Source organism: Morone saxatilis, unplaced genomic scaffold (assembly GCF_004916995.1).
Source record: "Morone saxatilis isolate NCDOM2014 unplaced genomic scaffold, NCSU_SB_2.0 Contig0, whole genome shotgun sequence".
Lineage (NCBI taxonomy): Eukaryota > Metazoa > Chordata > Actinopteri > Moronidae > Morone > Morone saxatilis.
In genome coordinates, this window is record NW_023339650.1 from 3,304,689 (window position 1) to 3,312,862 (window position 8,174).

An 8,174-nucleotide genomic window follows, 5' to 3' on the forward strand; every position below is an offset into this window, starting at 1 on the left:
TTCTCTGTGCTCATTGAAAATCAAATTTTAAGGGGCGGGGCCTACCAGCAAGATTTGTGACATCACAAATAGTTTGAAAGTCAGTCAATATTTGCATATTCATAGCTTCTGGAATTTCTAATGAGGTAGAAGGAGTAGATGCATTTTTAAGGATTTTAATGTGGAAATGATACTTTTTTGTGAAACATATCAGACACTATCTATGTCTTAAAGGTCCAGTGTGAAACATTCAAGAGGCTCTATATGGAATATAATATTTATAGTTATGTTTTTATTAGTGTATAATCACCTGAAAATAAGAATCGTGTATTTGTTACCTTATCTACAGAGCGAGCGGGTCCTCTACTGGCGTAGTCTGCCATGTTGAACTGCCATTTTTCTACAGTAGCCCAGAAGTGACAAACCAAACACTGGCTCTAGGTTGTCTCCTTTGTACTTGGAAGGGGAGGGTGAAACGAGGGTGTTTCAATGTGCAACTACACCGCTGGATGCCATTAAATCCTATGCACTGGTCATTTAATACATGTCTGGGGGGGATCTTTAAAGTATATCAAAAGTCCAACCTCCCAATCAACTTTATCTCTGTAAAAATCAACTAGAGTTGAGCGATAGCAGCAGTAGGTGTGATTGCGTGGTTATTGGACATCACGGAAAAAAAGGCAATCCCGACTTCCCCTCCATCCTCCTCCTCCCCCCGCTCATGTCTTTGTCGGTGGAAAGATGAATAGGCAGCTGCTACTCCTTGCACTTCAATGAATCAACCTCACTCACCAGGAAGATGTAAATATTGGTTCTCATTTACATTCATATTTTTTTCTCTCTCTCTCTCTCTCTCTCTCCTACTCTATCCTCCCCTCCATCTCCCTCCTACAAAAAAAGCACAGGTGGAATGTAAACTGAGTCCTTGCACAGTGATCCCACATGCAAAGACTGTTATGGTTGCATAAGAAAGCTAATCATAAATGGCTGTCTTTGCTGAGAGAATCCACTTATAGTTGGGTCTTATGAAGTGATTCCTGTGGAAGAACAGATATTCAGCGATGTCATTCAGAGCATTAACAGCCTCTGTCCAGCAGATGCCACCAGAGGAACAGTCCACTGATCTCTGCAGTGATAAAATATCCCACTACAGTAGGTGGGAAGCTGTTCCCAACCTTTTTTGCTTGTAACCCCTTGCGGCAAGTCATGTCTAATCACAGGCTGTGAGAGTTGTAAGTAATTCAAAGTTCAAAGTTTGTCTGTTTGTCAAGACCCCAAGTTGATCAAGGGGTGAAAGTAACTAAAGAATTAATGAGGTCAATCTTGATTTTTTTTTTTATAGCCAGAGAGCATTAAATAAAACATCAGGGAGAGACCTGGCCAAAATAACTAACAACAAGCCTGGAGAAATGTATGGAAGCCCATTTCTGCCAATATAAGTAAAAAAAAAAAAAAGATTCTGAAAGTCATTATATTGAGAAACTTTCTCAAAATATTGACTTAACATCTCAGAATATTGAGTTAGTATCTCAAAATAATGACTTTAACATACTAAGTTAATATTTTGAAAAAGTTTCATTATAATGGCTTACAGATATTTTTTTTTTCTAGTGTCACATTGACACTAGACACGGACACGGAAATGGTTAAATTTGAATAACAATAACTTACAAACTGTTAAACACAAATCAAAGGGTCACTAGATGGCAGAAGGGTACTTTACAACAACAACAACTCACCTGCAAAAACTGAGCTACTGGAAGAATCATTGATCAAGATTTTGATTTGATTTTTAATCAAATATGAAAGCCAATTTTGATCGATTTTCGATTTTAAAATCAAAATTGTAACACCCTTAACTTTTGGATGAAGACACTACAGTGCATGTAGTGAACAGGCTTCCTTGACAAAAGTTCCTGGTGGTGAGCCGTCATTAGCATCCACTCCTCCTGTCTATCAGGTTCTCAGCTGTCAGCTCCTGTCAGATGTAAAACGTGGGCTGGATTTGAGCTTCTGTCTCTTTTACTGCGACTGTTAAAATGAATGAATTTCCTCTCTGTGGTTCTTTTGGGAGTAGTAAAATGAAAAGATAATCACACATCTCTGCTTTTGGTGATAATGTTATGGCTGAAGCCGAATCTCTCTTAAAACCTTTTTATATAATGTCAGCTTATGGAACCATACTTGTGCTTTTGCATATTTTAGCCCATTTTCCATTATTCATTTGTACTTACATTTCTGGTAATAACTATTTAAAGCTGCAGTTGTAAGTAATAAAAAGTAAAATAAATATCTAGTTTTTTGTCTTTTTGCTTAAAGTTGCAGTTGGTCATTTTTATAAAGAGATAACTTTTTGTCATATTTGCTGAAACTTTCACTATATCCTAAACAGCTAATCTCTGAAAAAAATCAGGTTCCTCTGGCTCCTCCTATTGCTTCTAATGGTATTTACAAGAATCCACCGGGCCTGAACGAAAACAACCAATCACACTTTGGAGCATATTAAGGCTCCTTCTTAGCATGCTAGCATGACATGATTAGCACCAATGGATGCGCTAGGTCATCCAAGTTCATCTTCACTCTAGCTTTCAAACGGCGCCTGCTACAGCCTCTGAAAGACCGTGTGGAGTGGACGAGGTAAGAATAATGGGGTGGCATCAGTGATGGCTGCTGGAATGTAGAGCTGTTTTAACAGAATATATTACTTACAGCTCCTTTTAATTAAGAGACTGACAATGTAATTGCACAACTGGGACCTTTGTTGCATGTCTCCTGTAGCACACTAATAAATGCAAAAGAACAGACCCTAACCCTTTCAATATGAATAAACCATTTTAGTCTGTTTTCTGAAATGAAAGAGTTGTATCAGACAGCCAGTGGTGTTTGAAAACAGATTCATTATTTTCTTCCGTCTTAAAGCAGAGAATAGACATTTGTGTCAATTTATGGTAAGTACACAGTCTTTGTAATGAAATGGAAATTTCTGGAAATGATCTTTCCATAAAAGACAGAGCAACAGAGCCAGTTTCACCTGGCACAGAGGCACCTCTGCTGATCACTCTCTGCCTGTTTGGGACTTTCTCTGCTACCACACCATGTTTCATTGGATCTGTGTGTCTGTCTCTTGTGTTTTGTTGTTGTGTCTATCCACATATTCATTGTCTCACCTGAATAAAGGAGTCGCTGTGTTTTTCTTACCTTAGAATGAGCTCTTTTTATCTACAGACACCCTCTTGAACCGCCATGTTTCTACAGTAGCCCAGAATGGACAAACCAAACACTGTCTGTAGATTATGATAAACAAGCTCATTCTAAGGTAATGAAAAAACACATTCTTATTTTCAGATGATTATATGATGATGGAAAACTTACCTATAATTATTATATACCATTTCTCCCAATAGATCCTCTTAAATGTTACACACTGGACCTTTAACGCAGGGGTAAAACATATTTTCTTATAGCATTGAAAACCTTTAAACCACATGAAAACTGAGGATTTTCTAGTATTATTATTCTCTTCAATACTATATAAAAAAAACTGTAATATTCTGGCAGATGGGGTGCCAAACTCGTAAAAAAACACTAATTTTCTCTCATTAAAATAAAGTTTTAGCGTTCATTTTACATAAAATCTTGAAACATAGAAATTACCTATTAATACAGGCAAACACTTCTATAATACAAATAATCAGGCTTAAATTTACAGAATAGTGCTGTTATTATTAGATTTTTCTTATTTGAATCAGAATTGTAAAAGATAGAGAACAGTAATAAGACAGCATCTGTGATATTACAGTAATGAGTGCTGTCTTCAATGATAAAAACTGTATTTTGAGTTTACCAATGCTTGTAGACTGAGAAAGAACGTTTGTTGTAGAAACTTTCATAATTATCTAAGACATCTATCAATTAAAAAACAACTCAAAGTAAAATGACAGAAACATTAGTACTTTGATTAATGTCACTCATTTTACATAATTTTACAAATGTATTAACAGTATGAAACGTGAATTTAACAGAGCCATCTATTTAATAAACAGTAAATACCTGCAGATGTATTTTAACTGTCTTTTATATTAAAATAATGATTTCGTTGAGTCATTTTATGATCATTTACAGTTGCAGGCTAGTGTTTACCTCCTGCATGCAGAGGTGAGCAGTGATTCCCAGTATCTGTCCAGCTACACGCTCAAGTGGACGCTATTTTCCTGCAGGAAGCAAGCGTCCGGCTCGTGCTGCCTCCTCACATCAGCTGCGGCTCTCTGAAGGAAAACGATGCACGAGGGGGAGAGACAGTGATGGGGGTAATGACTGGGAGGACGTTTGTGTGTGCGTTGGTAGGTGGAAGGGGGGAGGAGGAGAAGGACCAGAGACGAGGAGGCAGCGCACGCGAGGAGAAAACCGCTTCTCCTGATTGGCTGCGAGCCATTGGTACCCAGCTCCGCCAAGTACGACGGATTTAACTCTATCTCGAATGTAACCAGAAGTTGGACCTTCAAAATAAAAGTGTTTTAAAGTTACAACTGTGTAATTTCATAGGGAGGCTCGTTGTTATAGACGTATGTATCACATACTAATAATAGCAAATACAAAAATAGAAAATATTGACCAAAAACCTTCACACGTGATGGTTTTGTACTGGGTAATTTTGGCGGTGGCCGGAAGTGTGTGTTGCACTTTGGCGAACTTTACTTTGATCCACAGAAAGAGGAAAGGATGTGACTCGAGCCTCTCTCTCGCGTGCCTCATCGGCCCTTCACTCGGTACACGGTTTGTTTGTGTCCCTCCTGCCTTTACCGTCGAAATGGAGCTCGGTGGAAACTAGCAGGCGTGTACCTTTTCGACTTCTCGTCCCTACCATTGGAGAATGATCCACCGGCAGGTTATTTTATCCCAGGTAGGTCGCCTCCATTGTTGCTGTGTAACGTTAGGTGATGATATCATATCAGTCTCCAGCAGCGGCCCAGCGCTCTTGTGTCTTTCTCTCCAGTGTGTAAGAAGCGAAACGCCGAATTCTGTTGAAAACGTCGAGTGACTGAGTGGTGTTTATCGGTAACAGCGCATAACAGGGAATTACTTCAGAACATACGGTTGTCTTGGTTTATTTTTTCAATATGGAGCTCATATTCCCTTTAAGCAGCACTTCAGTGAAATTGTTTTTTAGAGGTGGTTCACCTTACGGCCAAACACGGTTCTCCCGTAGCTTAATTTTCTATCGTTGCTAGCAAGCTACATTATTCCTAAAAGTTGGCATTTTATCAAATAAAAATGTAACTTGAGTGAACGTGAGCTATTGGATGTGTGCCGAATCAAAGAGTGGATGCGAATGTGAGAAAATCTTGAGTCATCTTCTATGAAAGATCTCCATATTTGCCAGTAAGCAGCGCAGCGTTAAAGTAATGAGTTTTCTGAATGGTGTTTGGCGTGATGTATGGATGCTGGGGATGTCGGGCCGTACAGCGCAGCTTCGCCCTAGTTCCTCTTGATTAGAGGATGTAGCTACTACGAGTCCTAATATAAGGAGAGGCTTCCCCCTCCCTCTTTGTGTGGGGATTCCCGTCCTTAAAATCCTCTTAAATACTGGAGCAACACTCGACGGGTGTCTTTTCCTTTTGTTTTCCTGTTTATGTTTTGGTGTCGTGCAAATCAGTAGCATATAAAAAAATAAATAATAATAAACCAGATGGGAGTGTGACATGAGAACAGCTGCTCATGTAAAAGTTCAAAAAGCTAATCATAAATAAATTCAAAAAAAAACTTTGGGCTACATGTTAAAAGTGATTGTGGTTGTCAAGAAGTGAGTGAATCATATTGTCCTTCAGTTGGTGAACATCAGAGGATCCTATATGTATCTAAATAAATGAGCTACGGTACTATTCAAGGGCGATGCAGCAGCGCAATCTGATTTTAGAAACATTTAAAAAAAAATCTAAATTAAAATAAGCCAGTTCTGTAAAAGTAACATTGCTATATTTTATAAAATACCAGCGAATCCCTAGTATTTCTTTCTTTGGATGGATCATTTCAGAATTACATGTCATTGTGTTTATTGCTTTTCCAACAGACACAGACAAAAAGACCTTCTCCAGTGATTACCTCGCCCAGTTGGAGCTAGAAAATGTTTAATATTTGTGTTTTGCGTGTTCTTGCTTGTGCTAGCTGTGTTAGCATCCACAGACTCAAATAACAACAAGTAATGGAAATGATTAATAAAATGAATGATGAATTGCAAATTTACATGCAAGTTGAAAAAATGTGCACTAAACAGTCAGGACATGTTTTGGATATTTGATTTAGCCTTTTTCATCAGATTGATTTAATTGGAGGCACAGAGCTTGAAAATCATGTTCGCCGGTGAATTAAACGGATGTACTTATCACGTGGTAAAGGCTTGGTTATATGTTTTTATGTAGCCCTGTAAGACTCTGTGTTATCTTGGAAGTAAAATATTCTAAATAAAGGAAACAATCAAAATTCAGGTCTGTACAAACATGTTATCATCTAGCAAGAAATTCGGCCCATAACAGCAAAATTAATATCGGGTATCGGCCAAAATTTTCATATCGGTGCATGCGCCTAATGTAACACGCAGAATTAATGTTAATACTATGTATTTCTTCAATGGAGCTTGCACTAATTACGGCAGGGAAGCATCCTGGTTTAATTTAAATTGCTAAAGATACACTAAATAAGTAGATAACCATAATGTTGTGTATAATAAGTAGTTAATAATAATAATATATAATTAATAATGTAGGTAATGGTATGTTTAATAACACAACATAACCAATATTTATATATAGTAAAAATATTAAGAAAGAAAACTATTCTTAATGTCCGTCATAAGTCAGTAGGATTGGTTGAAATTTAAATACAAGTGAACGTTTTGGACCTGTAGGCTTTTATTTTGAAACACCACCCCTCGCCCGAAAAGCAATAGTGCAGTAACTACAGCTGACTCTTCTCACAAAATAATCTAACTTGGTGTTTAAACATTATTAAACTGTATACTTTGTCATTTTTTTTTTTCTTTCTAATATTTGGATTATTTATAGTTTGTTTTTAAGTAAGTTATTTTAATTAAGTGTTTTTTTTGTGGACGTTGTAATTAGCTTATATTTTATGCTTTTTGTTGCTGTTATGCAGCTGGTGTTTTTGCAATTAATACCTTGTATTCTTTAGCTGCAAAGCCGTAGCCTTAGCATCATAATGCCTGGTGTCATTCTCTTTCAGCTAGCAAGCTTGAGCGTCTAGCATGATTAAGTGCCTTGTCATTCTCTTAGCGGTAGCAAGCAGTTAGCTTATTAATACCTTAAATACTCCGTCTGTAGCTAGCTATGTGCAGGCTCCTTGGTTGTCGTGGCAACCAGGAGGCCACAGCAGCTGTGTGCTCTCTCCTCTGTCTGTCCACTCTAGAGAGACAGAAAATCTCTAAATGACCCCCCACCACCCCACCATTTGCCAGGAACGACGAAAGAAAACAAATAAGACGGTGCAGCATCGTCGTCCTTTTAGCCATAGGTGACTGCCGAGTTCTAGGTGGCTAAAGTATACAAATGTGACTGGTTTGAGAAAGAAGAGGTTCAACGAGCTCTTTTCAAAATGTCTCCTCTCAAATTAACATGGGAGTAATGGGCAATCTGTGAGGGAGAGGGGTTTTCGCTTGGCGGCAGCTGTGCGTTCCGCCACAAACTATTTGTACTGACAGCATTCCGAGCAGTGGTATCCCCAAAACTGCGCCTCCCCCAAGCGAATTTACCTACGTTTTATCTGATAATTATTCTGCTAGAGTGAATTTGTGGCACTTAGAGAGCAAGTTTGACAAATTGGTACTTTTTCCGACAATTTTCTCCTCTCGCTTCATTAAATGAAACGGCATTATGTCTGTGGTCGTCGCGCTGCTGCGCTGTGGAACATCCCCGCGGATCCTGGTTCGCGGCGCGGCGCCCGCCTGCGCTGAATACCACGACCCATCTGCACGTCTTACTTTTCGTTGCAATTGGCCCAGGTTCTTTGGCGACTTCGTCGTATCGGCAAAAGCCGTTCGTGAGCGAACACGCTTTAGCAAATAGTCATAGCAGCTAATGCTCCTCAGCCGAAGGCTGGCACGTTTTGGTACCTTTGGTTTTGTGTATGTGCGCAGAAACTGCGGAGGAGTAGCGCCGCCGAAAAAGCGTACGGAAGAAACTAAT